Below are 25396 nucleotides of genomic sequence, written 5' to 3' on the forward strand. Positions count from 1 at the left end.
TGCCTGGGGCCGGCTGAAATGTTTCTATCCAGCATTTGCAATTCAATCCCACAGTTTCCTTTATGGAACAATTCACTAAATTCAGAGTTGTTCTTTTTTCTAATTCACCATATAATTCACCTCCCAAGTTCAATTAAGAAGCAATCTGTTAGCAACTTTGGGAGCAAGCTGCTTTTCTTTGGGAAAGCCCAATTTTCTTCCGCTCCCAACAAAAAGTGCCTTAATTAAATGCATCATATGATAGATACACTGCTGTACACACAACACCCCACCACCATAATTAATGAAATGTTGATGATACACATCTAGGCAGAAAGAGATGTGCTTTTCCAAGGCCCTCATGCCAAAGATCAATATTGCCCATTCGAACAATAGTGGCTATGAATATTCATTAATACGGAAACTCATAAACGAAATTTATATTAATTATTCTTCCTGTTTCTCATTCTTTTTTGTTTTGTTTTGTTGTACTAGGGACCAGGGACATTGAACCTTGGGACTTTCTGCCTCTGAGCTATACTCCCCAGCCCTTTTTTATTTTTATTTATTTTTTGAAGCAGGGTCTTGCTAAATTGCTGAGAGCCTTGCTATATTGTTGAGGCTGTCCTCCAAAATTTGGTCCTGCCGGGCGTGGTGGCGCACGCTTGTAATCCCCGCGCTTGAGAAGTGGAGACAGGAGGATCGCGCTGGTTCGGAGCCAGCCTCTCTGACTTAAGAGACCCTGTTTCCAAATAAAAAATATATAAAAATAGGTCTGGGAGTGTAGCCCAGAGGTAGAAGGGCTTCCAGGAACCCCAGTACCACCAAAAAAAAAAAAAGAGAGAGAGAAATTTGGTCCTCCTGTCTCAGCCTCCCAAGTCCTAGGATTACAGGTCTGCGCCACCACAGCTGGCTCCATCCCTCATTCTTAAAGGTCAATATTAATTGAAGATTACTTGAAGGTACATCACACATATTATCTATTTAATCCTTAAGCCAGGCCTCAGCAGTGAGAATTATTCCCATTTTATACAAAGGGTAACTAAACTTACAGCACACAGACATTGGGTGGAGAAGTTGAGATTCTCTCCACATCATCCTAGTGTCCAAGAGCTTCATACACATCATTTGCCAAGGCCCCCTGCGGGGGCAGTCTTAGCTCTCATGTTTAATGAGTTTAATATGGGTATTTACAGCTTTGACCTGTCACAGGTGAATCAAGCTTCAAATCCTTTTGCTTCAAGGAAAAAGAAAATCCCAGCACACAATCCTAAAAACATGTTGCCACTAGTTCATTCATTCAAAAAACTCTCCAAAGCTGGGCTTGGTGGTGCATGCTTGTAATCCCAACATTTGGGAGGCTGAGGCTGGAGGATTGTGGTTCTCAGACAGCCTCAGCTACTTAGTGAGGCCCTTTGCAACTCAGTGAGACCCTGTTTCAAAAATAGAGAATAGCTGGGCATGGTGGCACACGCCTGTAATCCCCGCGCTTGGGAGGCAGAGACAGGAGGATCGCGCAGGTTTGGAGATAGCCGCGCTGGCTTAAGAGAACCTGTTTCCAAATAAAAAGTATAAAATAGGTCTGGAAGTGTAGCCCAGAGGTTAGAAAGGTTTCCAGGAACCCCAGTACCACCAAAAAAGTAAAAAATAAAAATAATGAATAAAAAATAGGGCTGGAGGTGTAGCTCAGAGGTAGAATGCCCCTGGGTTCCATCCCCAGTACCATACACACACACACACACACACACCAAAACAAAAAACAAAACAAAACAAAAAACCCTCCAGTAAGTACCTGCTCTGGGCAGCAGATGCTGGGTTCCTGTAGACAGCATCTGACTTCATGGTGTCTGCCCTCTAATGGAAGGCCAGCCTCAGCAACTTAGCAAGTCCCTCAGCAACTTAGTGAGGACCTGTTTCAAAATAAAAAATAAAAAGGGCTGGTGGGAGCTGGGCGTGGTGGCGCACGCTTGAAATCCCAGCATTCGGGAGGCTGAGACCAGAGGATTGTGGTTCACGGACAGCCTCAGCTATTTAGTGAGGCCCTCTGCAACTTAGTGAGACCCTGTTTCAAAATAAAGAATAAAAAATAGGGAAGGGGTATAGCTTGGAGGTCAAATGCCTCTTGGTTCCATCTCCAGACGCGCAAAAAAAAAAAAAAAAAAAAAAAAAAAAAAAAAAAAAGGCTGATGGGGTAGCTCAGAGGTAGAATGCCTTTGGGTTTGATCTCCAATACCGAAACAACTTCCCTCCCCTAAAAGTCCCAAGGAAGGAAAATAAAAGGCCAGTGTCCAGTGTAGCTGAAGCTGGGGCTTAATGTCAACATGATAAGAATGGACACTCGGGAGTCACCTAAGCAACTTTGTCTTAACTTGCTGGGACCTTTGGCCACCTGTAATTTGCACAGCAAGCCTGTGGATAAACACCAGCCCTCCTTTACAGCAGAGAAAGCTGAGGTTGATGAGTAAGTGAACAAGCTGTCCAAGGCAGTCCAGCTAGCCAGGCAGGGTCCACAGACTGCAGAGCTCACACCCCGAGCACGGCCTTCTACTCCAGATGTGCACAGGTGCAGCCTGAGCAGCATCCCAGGCCCGGCCCATGGGCAAAAACATCTGCCCACCTCTGCTGGGAAACTACGGTAGAGGCACATCTGTTCAGCTGAGGTTTTACTTACTCATTAGGAAAACACAACAAAACAAAGGCAAAACCCCTTTAAGAGGTTGATTTAGGAACAAACAAGGCGATCACTATGGTAATCAACGTGTAATCGGAGGCAGTTCAATGCCAAGTAACTTCTATCTCCACGCCAAATCTCAAATGCTACAGAAAGGAAAGGAAACATGAGTTAAAAGATCACTGCCAGATTTCATTAATAAAATGATTTAATATTGGCAAGTGTGTAATAAAACGAGAATTCTTATACACTTCTGGTGACCGGAGCGCTACAAATTGGTTTAACACTTTATGAAGTAATTTCACAAGATGTATCAAAATCGTTTAAAAAGGGCAATAGTTTGATTTCTAGGGATCTGTACTAAGGAATGAATTCACTAGCAATGAAGACAAGGGATGTTTATCACAACATTTTTTTTTCATAATAAAAGAAGTCTGTAACAATTTTACCCCCAATAGGGGAGTGGTAACATAAATTATGATATAATGGAACACTGTGTAACTTTATAAGTAGTTTTAGTTTATTAAATGGAAAAATGTTCATATTATAAGTCAGAAAAGAAAACAGGTTAGGAAAGAGTACTCAGTATGATTTCAAAAGCATCTGGTATAATTCTATCTTTTCATCAAAAACCTATACCAAAAAAATGGGCAAAAATACTGAATGGGAATATAGTGACCATAGTGACGATCCGATTGGTGATTTTTCAGTGAACTCCGTTAGCTTGTACAGATTTTTGTAATTCCCAAATGTTGCTCCACATATCACTTTCATTATCAGAAAGCAAAAGCATTTCCTAAAAGAGAGAACTAGATCACAGCATACACGTCGCCTAAGAACCCATGCACTGAACTTTAAAGTGTGCGCAAGCCCGTGCACATGCACACACAGTTGCCAGGGAAACTTTCCACTGATGGGAGAGAAACATGGTTGTGTCTATGCAGATGGGAAAGTTGTAACCTAACCATTTTTCCCACCTTGGCAAGATGGAAGAGCAGAAAGGTCATTGGTGAGAACAAGGCGGGTCTCTTCACAACTGCTGTGTTGGGTGGCTTTTCAAAGACCCAGGCCTCCCTTCTCTAGCCAAGTTCAGGAGCAAAGATGGGAGGCTGAGACCGGAGGATTGTGGTTCGCAGACAGCCTCAGCTACTTAGTGAGGCCCTTTGCAACTCAGTGAGACCTGTTTCAAAATAAAGAATAAGCTGGGCGTGGTGGTGCACGCTTGTAATCCCTGAGCTTGGGAGGCGGAGACAGGAGGATCGCGCAGGTTCGAAGCCAGCCTCGTTGGCTTAAGAGACCCTGTTTCCAAAAATAAAAAAGTATAAAATAAGTCTGGGAATGTAGCCCAGAGGTTAGAAGGGCTTCCAGGAGCCCCAGTACCACACACACACACACACACACACACACACACACACACAAAATAAATAAATAAATGGGCAGGGGGTGTAGCTCAGAGGTCGAACGCCTCTGGGTTCCATCCCCAGACACACACAAAAAAAGCTTGGCATGGTGGCACACGCTTGTAATCCCAGCATTTGGGAGCCTGAGACAGGAGGATCATAGTTTGTGTCAACAGCCTCAGCTACTTAGTGAGGCCCTTTGCAACTCAGTGAGATCCTGTTTCAAAATAAAGAATAAAAAATAGGGCTGAGGGTATAGCTCGGAGGTAGAATGCCCTGAGTTCCATCCCCAGTACTGCAAAAAGAAAAAAAAAAAAAAACAATTTTTTTAAAAAAGGAACTATAGATATACTTTAAGAAAAGGCTCAGCCAGGCATGGTGGTGCAAGCTTGTAATCCCAGCATTTGGGAGGCTGAGACAGGAGGATTTGGGTTCAAGGACAGCCTCCACTACTTAGTGAGGCCCTTTGCAACTCAGTGAGATATTGTTTCAAAATAAAGAATAAAAAATAGGCCTAGGGGTGTAGCTTGAAGGTAGAATGTCCCTGGGTTCCATCCCTAGTACCACACCACACACACACACACACACACACACACACACAAAGAGAGAGATAAAGAAAAGCCTCTAGTGACCATTTTCTATGAGGCCATTCCTGTTATTTCTGGAAAAATGAATTTGAATTTGATTGGCCCAGATTCCTGTGTAGTGGCTCCCTCCCATAGAGAAAGCTAGTGCTTCACCAATGGAACTAACAGTGGTCTTTGGATACTCTGTATGTGAGCACTGTGATTACCGCCTTGTATGGATTTTCTCAATTACTTCTCAGCACAATCCTATAGAGTAGAGACTCCCGATAGCCCATGACCATCAATGGACTCTCGGCCTGAACTTGGTTTTGTTAAGTCTGCTTTAAGGAGAACTCAAACCTTTTCTTTGACTTGTGATGCTTCGGGTATAACATGTCTTGTCTCTGTGGTTTATTTTTTCATGCCATTCTGCTCCTTCATATATCAAATGAGAGAACTGAGACTTGGGAAATTATAACACATCCACAGTCATAGAACGAGTCAGGGGCAAAATCTGACACAGTCTCAGGTCCACCTGCCTCCCCTGGCGGCCTTTGCAATATGGAGCCGGAGATCCCAACCTTCATCACCCATGGCTAATGTCCCAATACAAAAATTCAGGAGAATTCCGGGCTTGGTGGTGCACGCTTGTAATCCCCGTGCTTGGGAGGCGGAGACAGGAGGATTGCGCTGGTTTGGAGCCAGCCTCACTGGCCTAAGAGACCCTGTTTCCAAATAAAAAAATATAAAATAGGTCTGGGAGTGTAGCCCGGAGGTAGAAGGGCTTCCAGGAACCCCAGTACCACCAAAAAAAAAAGTCAGGAAAATTGGGGTTCTTGCTCCATGTATAGCTAGAAGACAAAAGGTCACATTTGTTGGGAGACAAATTTTCTGAGCGAACGTCTTAGCCAGGTGCTGAAGCCTCAGGGTGTATTAATAATAGCAGCTTCACCTCAGGGAGGTGAGGTTCTCGGGAGAGGGGAGGGAGGGGCCTACAAAGAAGAGGAAGAGGGGAGCTCAAAGAAGGCAGAGCCTCCAAGGAAACTGAGCCACTCTCCACCTCTCCAGGGACCCCCATACATGCCAGGGACCACCCCAGACATAGACATCAACAGCCAGAGCTCTCAGCCCACAAACCAGGGGTCAGCCAGATGTCCTTGGTCAGCTCCCAACACAAAGGAAGGTTTCCTTCACTTCTTTTATTTTCGTACAGGGAATTGAACCCAGGGGCAGTCTACCTCTGAGCTACATGCCCAGCCTCTTTAATTTTACTTTGTTTTATATTTTATTTTTAAACAGGTTCTCACTCAGTTGCTGAGGCTGACCGCAAACCTGTGATCCTACTTACTCAGCCTCCCAAGTACTAGGGTTAGAGGAGTGCACCCCCACACCCGGCTCCCTTCACTTCTAGTTGAGGTCAGAACCCCTGTGTTTCTCCAGAGCCATCCCTGGCGCCCAGCTCTGGCCACGGTTCACCATGTACTTTGAATTAGGTCTATTCCACGATGTCCTGGGCCACGTGGGAAGACACTGTAGAACTTTGCAAGAGCCACCTGTTGAAGGCACCTCACTCCCAATACGGAGGTCCAGGAGGGCTTCCCGGAGGTGGCACTGAAGGACAAGAGAGGTTTGGACCAATGGCGATGGCAAGGAATCGGGCAGAATAGGACCTAGAAGGGAAACAACTTGCCCCATTTGGTAGCACAATCGTTTTCACCCTAGTGATCTTTGGCAAGATAATGAATATTATCCATACAATGAATGGATATTATCCATACAACGAATATTATCCATACAATGAATATTATCCATACAATGAATATAAATAGGATCTAACTTTATAGGTTGTGAACAGCACAACCTAATACAAAGTCTGGCACGCTGTGGGGGCCCATGGCCTCACTGGTTATTCTTCAGGTCCCCTTAGGAGGCCTCCCCACCTCTTGGATCTTGCTGAGGGCACTGCTGCCCAAGCTCTAGCCACCCTTTGACTGGACCGGCCTTTCCTGTGTCCTCCAAATAGAGCCTCCACACCCCAACCTCCTCCCACACCCCAGCCTCCCTAAGCCAAGGGTTGGCCTGAATTGTCCAGCAGAATGACAGCTTGCCTCTGTCCCACCCATGGCCAACACCTAAGCAGGTGTGGGGACACATCTCACTGGCTCTGAGAAGGAGCAAAGTGCAGAAGGGTGGCAGACAAAGGGAAGCGCCACCCTGCGTCACCTGAACAGCCAGGGGCTGGGTTATTTTGGGTTCTGTGAACCTCTGCAGAGAAGCTTTTGGTCCTCAGAGGCCCTCCTGGGGAGGCAGACTTCTAGAAGCTTCTGAGAGGGATGATTCTGAGCAGGGAGTGGTTGGGGTGGGTAGCCTCATAGTATTCACAGCTGGTGGGGGAGCAGGAAGGGAGTAGCAGGGATCGGAGTACATAGGACACCCATTAAATTTTTCCCTGAGACACTGCAGGCCAAATTGGACCACAAACTGGAAGCCTAGGGAAAAGATTCTGGAAGAATGTTCTCAGTCCCCATTTATTCCCTCTGGGGCTCACTAAGCATGGTCAGCAGTGATCTCATTTATTTGTTTGTGTGTTTACAGCTGCCTCTCCCATCCCCTCTCAAAGGCAAGCTCCTTTCTCTTCACTGACGTATCCCCAGCCCTGGGACGGTGGCCGATGACCGGAGGTGAGCAAATACATGGCTGCTGGTGGGGAGGGGACAGGAGGAGGGAGGCCGATGGGACCCTGATCCTGCTCTCCAGGCTAGAAGCAGGGATGTTCTTAAGGGCAGCAGGGTCAAGGGCGAGAGGACAGAGACCTCGGAGAGCTGCTAGGTGATAGGTAACAAGGCCAGGTTGGGTGCCCGGCTGGATGAGAGAGGGGAGATGGAGCGAGCGCCTTGGTCGACCCTCAGACACTGGCCCGGGGCCCCCACTTGCCCATTCTACACACTGAAATGGATCAAGTGAAAGGAAGTGTAAGAGGGCCACACAGAGTAGTCAACACAAGCAACTTGGGCTAAACTGAGCGGGAAATGCATACAGTGGCAAGTGAAGCACTATATATTTTTATTACAATTTCTAAAAGTGGTAATAAGGACAGACAGTCCACGTTCCAGGACAGATGGACAGGGGCTTCCTGTGTGCTGGCTGCTCCAAATGAAGTTGTGGGCTTGACACCATCATGGCCCAAATTCTAAGGGAATTTTGCTGGAATCCTGTTTTTTTTTGTTTGTTTGTTTGTTTGTTTGTTTTGGTGGTACTGGGGCTTCTGGAAACCCTACTACCTCTGGGCTATACTTTTTTTTTTTAATTTGGAAACAGGGTCTCTTAAGCCAGCACGGCTAGCTTCGAACCTGCGCAATCCTACTGTCTCCGCCCTCCAAGCGTGGGGATTACAAGCGTGGGCCACCACGCCCAGCTCCTATTTGATTTTGTAGAAAGTGATTCTGAAAGTCATTCAGAAAGAATGAACATGAAAGACACCAAGAAATTTCTAGCCAGGCGTGGTGGTACACCCTTGGAATCCTAGTACTGGGAGGCTGAGACGATGCCAGGGGCCGAAAAACATCTGCCCTGCCCGAGGGCGGGGGAGCCCAAGACAGTGCAGAACATTCTGTTAGGTGCTTTTGTCTTTTGGAAGAGAGATGGTCAATTCTCATTTCGTGCAGTAGTCTAGTTCTAGAAAGTTTCTGTGCGCATTGAATTAGCGAGTACTGAACCATTGCTCCTGGGGAGGCGGCAGACAATAGAGTTTACAAAGAGTGTGAGCTCCTGCATAGAGCCCAACACATGATATTGTGTGAGCCTTCACAACATTTCCATCAGTGGTCAATACATAACCTTGCTTTATGTGTATTTCTGTTTAAAGACACCTTCTTTAATATCTATTATTGATTAATTCACATTGAATTCACACCAAACAGCCAGATAACTCACACCCGAATGGGACTTATTTAACACATGGGTTTTCTCCACAGCGCACATCACAGCCCTCTTACGTTTAGGAACACGAGTCAGTGCTTCAACACTCTATTTGAAGACTGTTTTAAACTTCAAAATCACCAACAAACAGCACATTAAGGCTAAAAACATGGCCCTAAGTATCCCACAAGATGGATACTTGTTCACAGGGCAGGAGCTCAAACAGGAATGCAGAGTGCTCAGCCTCAGTGGGGTACACGCCAACTGGGCGACTCAAATTTTTCGCCATGTTGCCCGTGCCCATGAATAACCACAGAAGTGTGCTGCTCACTGATCTTAGCACTACAGGGAATTTTAGTGAGGAGAATTCACAACTGAGAAATTTACAACTGAAGAAGATGGGGAGAAGAGGTACCCACGTTAGAGGTCCCCAGCACCCCGAGGCTCCTCTAGTCCACTCTGCTGGACTCTGGTGAGCGCACCATCTGATGATCGGCCTGCAGTGTCCACTGCATCGAAGGAGGGAATTGAATGAACTGGCTCTCAAGGTCAAACACCAATTTCCAAAGTAGTATGTGGAGCCCTTGGGGAAAGTGGCCAACATGTCCTATCCTCAGGGCACAGTTGAAAGCATCAGAAGCTCGAGATGCACCAGCACACAATGGACTAAGGATCCGAGGTGAGCCGTCGCCTCCCTGGGTCCCGAGACGCCTAACTGTAAAAGGTCAGGAGGACCGCATTTGGTGGTCCACAGACCTACGGTGAGGTTAAACTACCCAGCACTCATTCATGGAAGCGAAGAGGCTTTGAGCACCGTCCAAATGCAAGATGCCTTTGCCAGCTCCCTGGGCTGGACGCTGTGTGTGATCTCAGTGGCTGTGGTCCATGCTTGCCAGGGCACCAGCTCCCTCAGGCCCCTAATCTGCGTATAGAGAATAGCCACCGGTCCCTGTCTCCAGGCCTCGTGAGCTTGCCCGTTTAACCACACGAGCTAAAACTAACTGGATAGAAAACAGTCACCCTCTAAGAAGTGGAGCCAGCCAGGCCAGCAGAGCTGGGCCCCGTGGACCTGAACTAGGGGGTACCTATCAGGAAATAGAGCCAGGTAGGAAATCAAAGAAAGAAAAAGCCTCAAAGAAAGGAAGAGAATTCAGGAGCCCTCTCAAGGGACCGGAGGAGCCCAGGGCTGGGTGGCAGGAGCTGGGAGCCTGCTGGACAGAGACCTATAGAAACTATAGAGTGTGGGAAGATTCAACCCGTGGGTGGGTGCCGCTCAGGCTCCCCACACCCTGCATGTTGGCCTGGCGAGGAACCACAGGTGCAGGCAGAGACTTGCTGCTCGCTGAGCACTGGCAGGCATGGCTGGGAAGCAGGGTGGGTAGGTTGTATTTAACAACTGAAACAGGGATGGTGGGTCCCCCGGGCCTGCCCAGTGCTCAGCTGAGCTGCTGATACATCAACAGTGTATGTACCACCTACTTGCAAATGGGTATGCAGATTCTTTCAAGGGAAGACATACTCATAGTACAGTTTTTTGTTTGTTTGTTTGTTTGTTGTTTTGTTTCTGTTTGGTACTGTGGATTGAACCCAGGGGCATTCTACCTCCAAGCTACACCCTCAACCCGATTTTTTATTCTTTATTTTGAAACAGGGTCTCACTAAATTGCAGAGGACCTAAGTAGCAGAGGCTGGCTTTGAGCCTGCGATCCTCCTGTCTCAGCCTCCCAAGTACTGGGATTATAAGCATGCATCACCATACCCAGCTTATAGTAAAGAGAATGCTTGAGCCAGGCATAGTGGCTCATGCTTGTTATCCCAGTACTCAGAATGCTGAAACAGGAGGATTACAGCTTCAGCAACTTAGTGAGACTCTTAGCAATTTAGCAAGACCCTGTTTCAAAAATAAAAAATAAAGTAGGGCTAGGAGTGTAGCTCAGAGAAAGAACAACCCTGAGCTCAATCCCAAATACTAAAACACACACACACACACACACACACACACACACATACACACACACACATATACACATACAGAATAAAACAGGACTGGGGGTCTAGTTCAGAGGTAGAACATCCCTGGGTTCAACACTTGGTACAAAAACCAGAAAATGCTTGAATGTACACAGAAATGCAAATAAATATGTGCCAAAACAAAATCAGTATAAACCAGGGGTCTGAGGAGCAGAAGCCCACACTCAGGGGCTAAGGTTTCACACCAATCAGAAGTCCTTCAGGAGAAGCACCCATTTGTCCTCAAAAATCTCAGAGGGATTTCATCCCATGGTCTCTGTAGAGATGACCAAATGACCAATAAAGATGCACAGATGTCTCAGAGGGCAAGCCCCATTTACGGGGTCACAGAAAGAGTAGCAAAGGCTCAGGAAATCAAAGGAAAAGATCAAAGAAAGAGACCTACGGGACCCCTCCCTCCGGTTCCTGGAGGAGAGCGGCAGGGAGCCCCACCCTGCCCTTATCTGCGCTGGGACAGAAGGAAGCTGGGTCAAGGAGAACTGAAGACCAGGGACTTCACCTGTATGTCCTAACTATGCTTTCAGGTGATGGCAGGTACCAGAATGAGATAACCCCTTGGTTTCAGAGAGGTGAATACCTATTCGTGGTTCCATCCACAGATTCCTTAAGGCAGGAAGATGCCAATAGATGCCAAAAATGTAGAGCCATAAACCCTCCCACGCAAAGCACCACATGTGCCCTCTGTCCACCTCTTCCGTGTCCTCCATCCTGCCACTAGGATCCCAGGGCACGGAAGGCTGTACGATGAGCAGATACTAAAGACAAAATGTTTGATGAAAAGAAGAATAGAAACCCCAGGGGAAAAAAAATAAGACCTTCTCCCAGCCTTCTAGGTAATAGTTGAAGTTCTAGGACCTTCCTCCCTTGATGGAGAAGAAAGAAATGAGCTTGACCACTGTTGTGGAACTTGAATTAGAACCCAAAGTGGTACCGTTTTCCCACTGGCCCAGTGTGCAAACTCAAATGCCTGAAGTTGGGGGCCAGGCAGGTAACACTCCAGCGTGAAAGAGGCTGTGTGTGAACGATGACTAGGGAGTGGTGGGGACCATGGCAACCCTTAGAGCACCTGCCCCTGCAGGGTCCAGCCCCTCATTATGCAACCCCGTTGATTGTTGCCATGTGGGATCGCTGGACCAGCGTGGCCAGCTCTTCCAACTTTTCAAGAGAAGCCAGAATTCTGGGGTTTTATGAGAAGTCTGATTTTTAAATGTTGGCAGTAAATTCAAAAAATGTAAGCACTACAAAACAAACAAAACACATCTGCAGACCAGATTTGGCTGGTGGAATGACTGCTAGGACCTCTGGGCTAGAGGATGGATGGAAGAGTCATGCCTATGGGCAATGCTAATGTCAGAGACAGGAGAGGGTCCTTAGCAACCAAGACGCAGGCAGGAAAAAGTGTTGGAGAACCTGGGAAGCAGACAGCCAGAAGCATCAAGAGCTCTACAAGTCCATAGGCTCAGCCAGCACCACGGCCATCTGGGGCTCTGTCCTCAGCGTCTGTGGGCAAGCTAGGGTCATTAAAGGGAACTAACGGGAAACAAGATGACCAAACACAAAGTGAGATTCCACCGGCAAATCACCAACATCATCACCTTCTCTCTCCAGATCTCTAGGGAAACCGCAGAAATGACGACCCAGAAAACAGCCCCCAGGAAAACATGGCTGTGTCCAGGCCATTTCACACATCAGCCCAAGCAAGATAGGGAGCCTCACCCAAAGCTCACACCAGCAAAGCCACCTGCCACCCCTCCGGCTGCGTCTCAGCTTCTCCCGTCCAGCCGACTTGTCAACGGGTCCTCATTTTCTCTCCCCTCCCGTGGATCTGCAGCAGGAGGCAGCCTGGCCTTGCTTAACCTCCTCTCTCCAGCTCACTGGTGTTGTTGTGTTCTAAGAAGGGACAGAGGGAGGCCATGGCCACATTTCTGCCCACAGCCCTGGGAGCCCACTGCAGAGTCTCTGGAAGGGCCCAGGTTATGTGCTGCCCTGCAGTACCACAGAGCCAGAGAAGGAAGGAAAATCAAGGTGGTCATGGTTCTGCAGTCAGTAGTATGTGCGGCAGACACTAGCATCCAGTCCTGCTCACTCTCGGTGAGCTGGAGAATGAGCTTCATTCCTAGTCCACGAGAAGCGAAGGTCCAAATCTCCATTTTATTTTATTTATTTGTTTATTTATTTATTTATTGCAGTACTGGGGATGGAACCTAGGGGCATTCTACCTCTGAGCTACACCCCCAGCCCTATTTTTTTAGTCCTTTATATATTTGAAACAGGGTTTCACTGAGTCGTGAAGAGCCTCACTAAGTAGTAGCTGAGGCTGTCCTCTAACCATCATCCTCCCGTCTCTGCCTCCCAAATGCTGGGATGACAAGTGTGTGCCACCACGCCTGGCTACACCTCCACCTTATAGATAAGGAAGCTGAGGTCCTCAAGGTGAAGTGCTGTCCCCAAAGTCAGCCCTATTGTGGGTGACACTAGGGTTGGGGCACTGATTTTGTCCAAAACCAATTTAGCTCACTATCACGGTCAGTAAGGAAACTCTTAAGCAGTCAGCGTGTATGCAAACAAGGTCAGCTTCCAGCAGTACCAAAGTGCACCTGATCAAAGAGAGGATAAGATATCCAAGAACAAGAGTGACTGGCCTCAGATAAACTAAAAAGGATAAGTTTAAAAATTTAGGAGATGATTAGTTATTGAACAAAAAGATCTTTTATTTTCCCAGAAAGGGACTTGCTAGAGTACTCTTTGAAATCAAGGTGAGAAACACTATTTTTTAAATTAATTAATTAATTAATTTATTTATTTATTTACTTACTTACTTATTTATTTTGGTACTGGGAACTGAACCCAGAGGCATTCTACCTCTAAGTTATACTCCCAGCCCAACTTATATTTCTTATTTGGAGAGAGGGTCTCACTAGATTGCTGAGAGCCTCGCTGAATTGCCAAGGCTGGCTTTGAACCTACAATCCTCCTATTTCAGCCTCTCAATTACTGGGATTACAAGCGTGTACCATCATGCCCAGCGAGAAATACTTCTCATATCTAGGTCTCTGATATTAGAGACATTTATTGAAAGGTTACATAAATAAAAAGCCTTTAATAGAGTTTCATTACATTTTATTCTGCTTTATATATCAATTACTATTTAAATTAAGAACAAGAAACTGAGCTGGGTGTAGTGGCACACACTTGTAATCCCAGCATTTGGGAGGCTGAGACCGTAGGATCATGGTTTGCGGACAGCCTCAGCTACTTAGAGAGGTCCTCTGCAACTCAGTGAGACCCTGTTTCAAAATAAAGAAAAGAAAAGAAAGAACAGGAAGCCAGGCTTGGTGGCAGCACACGGCTATAATCCTCATACTTGTTGGCTAAGACAAAAGGATGACAGGTTCCAAGCCAGCCTCAGCAACTTAGCAAGACCCTGTTTCAAAATAGAAAATAGGGCTGGGGGTACAGGTCAGAGGTAGAACGCCCTGACCTCGGTACCCCCTACCCTGAATAAAGACATAAAATCCCATTTAATCAATACAATGAAACACAGTTAAAGAAAGAACAAATGAGGGCTAGGGAAATAGATGTAGCTCAGGAAGTGTGCTTGCCTAGCATGTGTGAGGACTGGGTTCAATTTCCAAAGGGGAGTGTGAGTAGAATCAGATTTAGAAGAATTATGCTTGAGAAGGTGAGGTGTGATCTTTCTGTTGGTCAAAGCCTAGAGGCAAAGCTTGGCTTCTCTTCCGATAGACACAGTCCCCAGCTCTCTAGAGGCTGTGTTCCCAAAATCATATATACAGATGGCTGATGAGAATTCATAAAGTATTTTCTAATAAAAATGATATGATAGCCAGACTGGAGGGTCACAGGTTCGAGGAAAGCCTCTGCAAGTAGTAAGATTCTCATCAACCTAGTGAGACCCTGTTTCAAAATAAAGATAAAATAGGGCTGTGGGTATAGCTCAGAGTTAGAACGCTCCTAGGTTCAATTCACAGTACCACAAAAGAAAAAAAAAATGACATTATATATAGCTAAGTGAGGGTGGGATTACCAGGATTAGCCCCAATACCCAGCTTAGCCCCAATGGAAGCTGGGCCACCGCAGGTGTCTCTTGATATCCCCTCCCCAAACCGTTCTTCTGAGCCACAGACCTGGGCCCCCACCTGCTTCTATTATCATTTCATTTCCACCTCCAACCTCCCCAGGTCTCCACGGGCAGGCCTTCTGCTGGGCTCACTTTATCACTCCCGCCCTTACTTTGACTTCCCTGCAGTACCCCTGCCTGATGAGGTACCACAGGCATCCAATGAGCGACACTTCAGGCGGGGGATCATGATGCAGATTCAGGCATGGAGGCAAGTGCAAGAAGAGAACAAAGCCAAAGCCGAGGGACATGTTGTGGCCTCTGAGAAATCAGCTTGTTCCTTTCTTTCCAATTCTTAGTCCAGTCCCCAAGAGGCCAGCCATACTCTGCCTTATGCCTCTTAGATGGCCCTGAGAATACAGTCTTACAATAAACCTTTCACTTGAGCTGTCTTGAGTGGGATTCTATATCTCTCAACTGAAAGACCCTTGGCTAGAATGTCAGGGACTAACCTTCCATCTCCGTCTGCCCCACTTATCAAGCTAATCTCCCAATTTCTATTCTGGCTCCCAGTGGTTCCCTGGACACATACTCAAGAGCATCCGCAGCCTGGCTCTGCGTGTCCCCCTCCCCCTCCTGCAGCTCCAGGTAGACTCTCAATCCTTCAAATCCTAATCAATGTGGTCATAATAAAGATCAGCTCAAAGGTGAATTTACTTTCCCCAGCACTTGAAGCTCTCAGTGAGCTCTGGCTTCGATTCAAGACGTAAGCCAGCCCCAAAGAAGGCCCAAGAGGACGAGATGATAGCATCCTTATGTTGCATCCTTCCATCCTCCCCCCACAGAGCAGATGTGCACTTCATCAGATGCCTTCATCATCCCCAGTCATCTTAGTAAATTGACTTCACGAGTGGAGGAGCTGCCAGGCCTTGCAGGTTCCTGGACCAGTGTCTCTGACTGCTGTCTTCTGCCAGCTGAGCCCGGGCCTTGGCTCTGGGGCCAGCCCTGTCCTTGGGCTGCAGGATTTAAGAAGTTGAGACTCCCCGCTTGAGGGATTTGGCAGCACATCACCCTTGCTGTTGGTCTGACTCTGACCTGGCCCGGGTTTTGATTTGTGCACATTTTTGGGGTGTGGTACTGGGGAACAAACTCAGGGCCTTGCACATGCTAAGCAAGCACTTGACCACGGAGCTACATCCCCATCCCCGATTTGTTTCTGCTTCTGCTTTATTTCTGACTCTATTTCCATCCTTTTCTCCAAGGTCAGCTCTCTACCTTGAGACCTCCCTAGACTCCACTTCCGTAACAATCAAGGACCCCTGCCCTCTTCTTTGGAGCTCCCAGCTCCATGCTGGGAGAAGCCTACTAAATACTATTTGCCTGAGCCTTTGGACTTCCAGTCTGAACTCCAACACCAACCCTCTGCCTGGATGACAGCAATCATCTGGAACCTTCTCTCCAGGTAGGGGTCCTGCCTGCTCTTAGGAGGCCAGTGGCCACACCACATCATAGGGGGTTTTGATTGCAAGTCCCACCTCTCTAATCTGCCCCATTCTTCCAGTGTTCTCAAAGCACATCAAGAATTATTCTCATGATTACATCTCTTTAGTGGCAGGAGGGGAGGGGGTACAGCTGTGCCCTTGGTGCTGAGCCCAGAAGAGATGCCCAGTCAGCATGTGTTACATGAAGGAAGGGAAGAGGGGGAAAAGTGACTCTAATAAAGTTGGCGTCAGCGAGGCAGGAGAAGGGTAGAGAACAAACTGGGACAACACTGAAGACCAAGTTCTCCACCATGGGAGCACAGGAGAAGTCTCATGGGTAGGGAGGGTGCCCGTGGGTGGTCAGCTGGGTGGCCTGCATGTCTGGGAAGAGAAAGGCTGATAGGAGCCCTGGAGGAGTAACAGAAACCCCAGTATATCCTCCCTGACTCAGAGAGGTCCTCAGGACCATGTTTTCCATCTGGGAATCTGTAGGAAGGACCCAGTAAGAAGCTACTGGCCTCGTGGCTAAGGGACAGCCCTTTCAGGCCCTCCCTGTACACTGTTACTGGTCCATCCACCTTAGTCACGGTAAGTCTGAGAGTCTCTTCTGTTGCTGGTACTCACTCCCAGCTGGGGTTTTAAGGCATCACACATTGGAGCTAACAGTCCTACTTCTAACAGCCTCTTGGGGGAGCAAGAGAGGAGAGGCCATCATGCAGACCTGGGACCCTGGTCAGATCCTTGGATTTGATCCCCAACAGCACATGGGATCTACAGTTCACTAGGGTTTGTCTGGACCCATTTATGTGCTCAGGCTCATGCGGGAACTCAAGAAGGAGGGCCAAGACCAAACAAAGACAGCTCGTTGCTGTCCAAAGTCTGGCTGATGGAGAAAGTCAGCCCACTGAATGCAAGTGGGAATAACCGAGATGGGACGCGGGCGTCACATCCATGCCCGAGGATCATGCTTGTCATTTACCATCGCCTCTGAGGGTGGTGATGGGGAGGCCAAGCCTTCAGCAGCTCAAGAGGCAAAGTTAGTGACGAGGCCAGCGGCTGCTTCCAGGAGCAATAGAATATAAAGGCTTGACATCGGAGAGATAAAAGTTCTAATCTTCACTCTGCCAAAAACCATTTGTGTTATCACAAACAGTTACCCCTCTGGACACTGGCTCTCACAGTTACAAGTACTAACAGTACCTACTGCAACAAGCTACCGTGTTAAAGTCAAATGGTATCACGTATATAAGCTATTTAATCCATAATTAGCACACAAAAATAGTAGTTATAATCATTAAGAAAGTAACCGGCATCAAATTGATTTTCAGATCTTTCTTTGGACAACTTTGTGACCCTCGTTTGACTCAGGATGATGAAGGAATCCTAACTGGAGGAGTGCTGCAGAAATTTCCCATGCGCTGGTTGGGATCAAATCCAAGGATCTGGCCAGAGCATGTTGCTGCAGACCCAGCTCCAGCATTGCCCGAAGGTCCTGGCATGGTGCTGCAGTGAGGAGGGCTAAAGGGCCCAAGCATTTGGGGAGCACGGGGTCTGGGACACACCAGAGGACCAGAGAGAAGACAAGGAAACCAGGAAGGGAGCAAGCATTCCGGGTGCCATGGCTCTTGGTGCCAGACCCTGAAATAATGCTCTGTCTACCATACTTATTACATCCCTCCTTCAGGCTGGTGTCTGTATCCCAGCTTATAAATAAGGGACGAGTTAGCTTGAGTCCCACAGCTAACCAGTAGAAAGCCAGAGACACAAACCCAGGCCTGCCTGGCTCCAACACCCACATCTCTGCACACTGCCTCTCCAAGGTCCCAGATGCCCACGTGAGCATCTCCAACATGTGCAGACACACAGAAAAGGGAGGCCACAGATCAGACTTTCATAACCACGGAGATGTTAAACCTCTTGAAATTGCAAGCAAAACTGTGGGTGGGTATGCATGTGCCGTTTTCTCTGAGAAGTTCTCCTAGTGTTCATCCAATTCTTGAAGAAGTCTATGAACCTCAAAATGTCAAGTGCACTGCCATTAGAGAAAAGAGGTTACCAAGGCCTTTTTCTATGGGCCTCCTCCTCACATGGCTCTTGGGGAGACAGTAGATCAGGCTGGGGAGGAGGAGAGCTCCTTGACAGCCTCGTGTCCCTCTCCAGCTTCCCAAGCCATAGGCCCCAGCAGCAGAAGCAACTGGGTTTCTCCAGGATGCCACTTGGGGGTGTACCATGTGAGAAAAGACAGGGTGTTTTGTTTGTTTGGGGTTTTGGTTTTGGTACTGAGGTTTGCACCCAATGGCATTCTACCTCTGAGCTAGACCCACAGCCCTATTTTATTTTGAAACATGGTCTAAGTTGCTGAGCCCCTCATTAAGTTGCTGAGGCTGGCCTTGAACCTGTGATCCTCCTGTCTCAGCCTCCCAAGTACTGAGACTATAGGTATGTGCAATCATATGCCTAGCTTATTTTTAATTTTGAAACAGGATCTCACTAAGTTGCTAAGAGTCTAAGTTGAGGCTGGCCTCAAGCCTGGGAGCCTCCTGTCTCAGCCTCCCAGGTGCTGGGATTACTGTGTGCTACCACACTCAGCTGAAAAGACAGATGTGAATGCAATGAACCTCTCCTGCAAGAAGTCAACCTGGCATTCGTGCAGATACTCAGAACATGATTTCTTCCGCAGAGCATCACAGGGAGCCTCCTACTGCCATTCTCACCAGGACACTTGTTGGTAAGCAGCCTTCCCAACCCAACAAAGAAAGTCAGTATAATGGTGAAGCTCTGTCTACGAGGCTCGAGGAGCGTCTCCATGGGCCTAGAAGCTGAGAAACCACAGCCTGTCATGGAGCTGCTCAACACAACCCTGTTCAAGTTCTCCCAAGAGCCTCAAAACCAAAAACATATTAGAAACAGGGGCATGCTGGGTCTCTCTGGATGGAGTTCTCTGGCTTGGGACATCTCGCTATCTCATGGGTATACTTTAGCCTTTGATGCCTACGGAGAGGCTTATGATGCCGAAAAGCCTTGGTTCCCTTCTTTTCTGAACCCTGAATCACTTGAGCTCTAATTTCGAGCTCAAATTGCGGTGAAAGAAATGGGAATGGGAGATGGAAACACTGAGACCCACCGGGGTCCCTGTGCCACTCAAAGTCACGATCGGAGTGGGCAGCGGGAACCAGCACAGTAGCCAACGAGGCTGAGAGGGAAGAGATGGCATGATTTCAGAAACGATGCCCAGAGAGGAGCCGAGCCGCAAGCTACCCAGAGCTGCCTCTTCCACTGTCTCCTGCTCACTTATTATTTTGATCCCAGTTGCCAAATGGTTGGGGCTATTCAGATGCTCCACACAGATGCCAGGGGTCTAGGAAGCAAGGATTTAGAACAAGGTTGGCTTCTTAAATAGAGATGGATATGGCCCAGTGGTTCAGAATAAACGGAGTGGGAAGCGTCGGCTTCCATCGGAGCCAACAAGTAATTAAAACCCTTTCCCTTTTCAGAGTCCTCATTACAGAGACCGAGAAATCAGATCCTACTATCCGGACACAGACAACGCAAGGCGAGTTTCCTGTCTAGGTACGGTTGCAGAGATGGGCAGGCTCAACGCTGGCTTCCTTGGGTCTTTAAGGCAGAAACCGCGCAGGCTTCTTCGCATCTTGTGTGGCTCAGAGGAGAAGTGTCTAAGGACTTAGGAACGGGGCCGCCAGGTTCTGCCCCTGTCACAGTGAAGAGGCTGCAAGAGAGTGAGAGAGTGTGTGCATGTCTGTGTGCGCCTCCCGCTAAGTACTTCCTTCACTACACAGCTAATCCGATTAGCAGCTTTAGGAAACTCTGCAATGTTAATTCAAGGGCCCCATTCACAGAGCAGCTTGGCCCATGCCTGCCCAGAGCTCCCATTCTTCTCACTGCAAATAAAACGCACACAGGAGAACTTTCTCTCCCTGAAGGATACGCTCTTGCCTCCCTGCCCCACACACATCCAAAATGCTGCCCCACATCCATCAGCAGCTCCCCCAGCTGCGGAATGGGCCTATCTCAAAATGGGAGGGGGGAGTCCTCTCTAAACCAAGCACAAACAAGGGCCTCTTTGAACAGTGCTGCCAGCCAGGCAGTCTCTCTTGGTGGGCAGCTATGCCTAGTGGGAGTGCCGCAAATGTGCCCAGTTGCAGGCCCGCGATGCGTCCTCAGCTTTCACTGGGCCTTCGTTGCTTTGCCTGTAGAATGAGGAGCAGAGGGTGTTCCTGGGAGGCAGGACACTCGGCCTGTGTGGACACGATGCCATTGAGTTTGGCCAGGAGGCCAGGAGAGGGGTGGGAGCCTAGATACGAGGGGTGTGGACAGAGCGGACAGGACCTCCGGAGTCAGGCTAGAGATGCTTCTGATAAGCACAGAGAGTTACTGAAGGGCTGCCAGGAGCATAGCTGCCTCAGTCCCTAGGACTGCCGTACAAGTTACCACAAACTGAGGGGCACAGACAGAGCTATTCTCTCCCAATGCTAGAGGTGAAGACTCTGACACGGAGGTGCTGGTGGGACCCGCTCCCTCTGGCTGTGCTGGGGAAGAATCCCTCTTTGTTGTTTACTAGCCTCACTGGCTGTCCTTGATGTCTTGGCTTGTGGCTGCATTCCTCCCATCTCTGTCTGCATCATTACATAGCCCTCCTTTCTGCACCTCCCGTGCGCTCCTCTTCTTATAAGGACACTGGTCACAGGGTTAAGGGCCTACCCTAAGCCCAGAATGATTTCATCTAATGATCCTTAACTAATCAGATCGAAAAACACACTATTTCCAAGTAAGGTCACATTTTGAGGCTCCAAGTAGACATAAATTTGGGGGAAGACACTATTCCACTCACTGCAATTGTTAGAAAGTTGCCAGGAAAATAATCCAAAACTGGAGGGGGAAAGAAAGGCAAGGATTTGAACAAAAACTAAATCATGCAGAGCCCACGCCCTCCACGTGAGCAGCAACGGGGCTCGCTGCTGGGAGCCCCGGGCCCGCAGTGGCCTTGGCCCACAGTGGCCAGCGCAGGGCCCGAGCGGCTGCCCCTCCTGACCCAGGCCAGGCACTAGGTCTTTGCTCACCACGATTCTGGCCTCCTTCCCAGGTTGTTCTGTTTCTTCAAGCCCACAAAATGGCAGATGGGCTGGTACGGGTGGACACAGCAGCCTAGGAGCTGGGGGCCTGGGCACAAGTCCTGAATGAACTTGCAGTGTTGAGCACCTCTAGGAAACTAGGGTGGCCGGACTACCTCTAGGGCAACTCATACCAAGTCACCCCACAGGTACTCCAGGTTCACAGGATTATCCAGGAACAGAGGCCTCTGTGCTCTGCGGGTTTCTGGGTCCTTTCCCCGTATCCCTGTGCAGGGCCTTCGGCCCTCAACCCTGAGCTTCCTTACCCAGCCTCCAGACAAAGAAAGGAAGGCGCTTGCCATTGCTTGGAAGCAAGGTAACCTGTGCCTAAGAAGATACCTTTCACACATTTGAATATAGGAAGGGCAGGAAAATGTGTGCTTTCATTTATTTATTTACTTATTTACTTACTTAGTTATTTTGGTACTGGGGTTTGAACCCAGAGACATTCTACTCCAAGCTACATCCCCAGCCCTTTTTAGTTTTTTATTTTTTGTTTTTAAACAGGGTCTCCCTAAGTTTCTCAGGATGGCCTCAAACCTGGGATCCTCCTGTCTCAGGCTCTCAAGTAGTGGAGTTATAGGTGGCATGCCTGGTGGTATGGTTCCTATTTTAAAAAATTAAGCAATTGTTTAAAGATTGATGCACAAAGTTCTCCCCAGAAGCATTTTCTAATAGAAAAAACAATGACAGAAAAATTTTAAAAAGGGAAACATCTTCCACGTCCACAGGTAAGGGCTCAGTGAAATTAAGTGTGGCACTATTGCACATGGACCACTACTGCCCTTCAGGTAAGAAGAGACCACAGTGCACCACATGAAAAGATGTACATGATGTAGTGCTAAGCAAAACAGCCCAATGAGAAAACGGCCAACAAAATATCCTTTATGTATGTGTGTGTATAAAAATATATGTACATATATATTTTTTGCACACGTGGCCAAAACACATTAATACTAGAAGAAATACAGCAAACAGATAATGACAGAGATCCCCAGAGCTGGAATAACAGGACATTTTCCCTTTCCACTTTATACATTTATGAGCTATTGATTTTTTTTTTACAAGCAGCATTAGTTTAATCAGAAAAAAAACATAAAAATATTCCCATTCTGAAAATAAAATAACTCTTCCAGATGCAAAGTACTACTGGCCCTCTGAGAAAAGCAATCAGGATAAAAATCACCTTGCCATAAAACACACTGAAAAAAAAATTAAAAACATCAAATTCTAGGAGGAGGAAATACCAGGTATATGTTTTAAAGGCTTTGTGTCCCAGCCCCCAAATTCCTTCCCCAAGTGGCAAATCTCCCCCACTCTCTACTTTCATCCTAAACCCTCCCAGGTCAATCTTCTCTCTGAAAATGTTAATAATAATGAGAAGGCCAAGCTGATAGTTATTGACATGGATTGCAATTTGTTGGGAACTTATTATGTGCCCCGCATTTACACATATCCTTGCCTTCTGTCTTCATGACATCACTCTGAGGTAAGGATTGTTCCTATTCCCATTTGACAGATGAAGAAACTGAGGTCCCCACTCAGGAATTCGGCACAGGCAGTGCTAAATTCCCTAGAGCCTGTGGCTCTAAGCGTCCTTGGGACACTCAGAGCTCCTGGTCTCCTCTTGGGCTCTGGGAAAAGCCTCCAAGCTTGCGGTCTCTGTCCGCCCCTTGCCTTCTCTTCTCTGCCAATTCTGGCCCCTACCTTCTAGGTTCAAGGCGCTGGCATACCAGGGGAGTCAAAGCCAAATGTGAAATACCTCTGCCCTCTATTGGCCTTTTCCAGGGGAAAAGAGAATAAAGAGACAGGAGCTCAAATCCACGTGTATCTTCAGACTTCACCATAGCGTACTCAGGCCAGCTCCCCTGCAGGGGTCTCTGCAGCAGCTGGAATCCAGCTGGACAGTGGCTGGTCACTGGTGTCTCTCATGTCTGCCAACCCCAAATGGTGCTGCAGTGGGTCCCCCAGGGTGGCGGCAGGAGAGATGACCAGGGTGGCCCTGGGCATTCACAATGGTGAGTCAACTGACGGCTGTGCAGGCCCAGAGGTGAGAGGTGGCCCAAGTCGGGAGGGACCAAAGGCCTTGTGGGGTCCTGAGTGAGCATCACCCCTGCTTTCTAAATATGTGTCCACCTGGAGTGTAAATTGGTACAACCAGTTTGGAAAATGGCTTGACAGTCTCCACTAATGGTACATTCCTGTTTACCCTGGGACCCTGCTATTCCACACCTGGGCACATACATGTCCAGTGAAAATTAAAGATTCTCCCAGTCACCAAGAGATACATACTAGAATGTCAGTAGCAGCTTTTCAGGGCGAGGGGTACTAGGGATTGATCTCAGAGTATTCCACCACTGAGCTACACCCCCAGCCCTTTTTATATTTTATTTTATTTTATTTATGTTGTGGTACTGGGGGTGGAACCCAGGGGCTTTCTACCTCTGACCTACACTCCCAGGCCTATTTTATATTTTGTTTGGAAATAGGGTCTCACTAAGTAGCTAAGATTGGCTTTGAACCTATGCGATCCTCCTGTCTCAGCCTCCCAAGTACTGGGATTCCAAGTGTGTGCACCACCATGCCCGGCTTTTATTTTTTTATTTTGAAGCAAGGTCTCACTAAGTTACTGCATACTGGTCTCAAACTTGTGATCCTCCTGTTTCAGCCTCCCAAGTAATGGGATTACAGGTGTGCACCACAAATACAGCTAATAGCAGCTGCATTTATCTTAGCTGAAGACCATAAACTGCCCAAAGATTTGTCTACACAAGAATGAGTAACCTAGGGTCTGTTCACACAGTAGAATACTGCACAAGAATGAAAGGTGACAAATCACTCCTTCACACAGCAATGGGGGTGGACTTCTAGTCCTAAAGCTGAGTGCAAGAAGACAGACCCAGACCACACACACTGGAGGGTCCTGCTCACGCAGGCAGCCCAAGTGTCCAGCCAGGAGCTCAGCACCCTCAGAGCTGCTGGTGGGCTATGAAAAGCATTTCAGGGGACTCCACCAAGGCACCCCAAGACCAGGCAGAGCAGGCCACGCTCCTACTCAGAAGCCTTGCCCCGGACCCCCGCAGTCCCCTGGGAAAGCCCAAGCTCATTGGCTCAGCAGGCAAGGCCTTCACCGGCTGCCCAGGCCGGCCCCTCCAGACTCATCCCCCACCATGGCCCACCCTCCAGCAACCCACACTTTACCTATGCTCCCCAAATAGTAAGCCCTTCTTGTGTTCCCTGCCCTCGCACCCAGCTTCTCCACCACCCACACTGTCCTTTCTCCCACTCAGGACTTTTACTTATCCTTCATGATATACGACCAGGGTGCCCGCCCATGGGGCACCGGGCAGGTGTCTCCCCTCTCTCCTCCCTCTCCCCACTCTTCCTGGCCCATTCCACACCGGCATGGGAGTGTCTTAGGGAGACACACCTGCCGTTCCTGAGGTCTTCTGTGCCAGGCACTGGGCTAGCCTTTGACCTCAGAGTCAGCCCCCTGTCCCTCTGTGGAGTGAGGGTGGGTTTCATCCCCACTTAACAGACAGGAAAATGGATCCTTGGTGCTGTTAGAGAGCTGGGCCAGATCTAAACCAGACTCCTGGTGCTAAAGCCTCTCAAAGGCAAGGATCTGGTTGTTTTCTTTCCTTCAACAGCTCTGCTCTCGGCCTGTGGCAGGTGCACCAAAAAGCTTCATGAGGAAGGGCGGGGGAAATAGGAAGAACACAGGTAGTAGGTACCTGTGACGCTCAGATACCAAATAACAAGCTCCCCTCTACCCCTCAGGGCATCAGCTCCCATACTCAGCTCCACACGCTGGGGCCGGTGAGCCCCAGGGCGGGGATGTGAGGCAAACTCAGACCAGCCTCATTGCCATTCGCCCAAATGGGAAGAGGGGTGGGGAGAGTAGCCAAGGTGTGCAGGCGGCTGGGGTCATGTCCAGGCAACTTTCACCTGGGTTGTCAGCCAAACAGGTACATAATACCCAGGGTGAACACCTCCCCCTGGCTAGTCATTATTAACATGATCATTAGACACACCCCAAACCAGCCCAGCCAGGAATTCTCTCCAGTCTGTGGCCTAGCAGGAACCCAGGCCAGAGTCCTAAGAACCAACACTGGGCTCCACCTAAACCCTTGGATACAGAGG

At 48.3% G+C, this 25396-nt stretch overlaps 1 protein-coding gene across 1 annotated transcript in view; it reads right to left on the reverse strand.

The window, feature by feature from the left end:
• Positions 1-25396, reverse strand: part of TLL2 (tolloid like 2) — a gene marked incomplete at its 5' end in the record, with an annotated part of 130478 nt that overhangs the window by 80770 nt on the left and 24312 nt on the right. The gene's annotated exons all lie outside the window — the stretch shown is intronic.

This window comes from Muscardinus avellanarius, assembly GCF_963383645.1.
Source record: "Muscardinus avellanarius genome assembly, chromosome: 4".
NCBI classification, from domain to species: Eukaryota; Metazoa; Chordata; class Mammalia; order Rodentia; family Gliridae; genus Muscardinus; species Muscardinus avellanarius.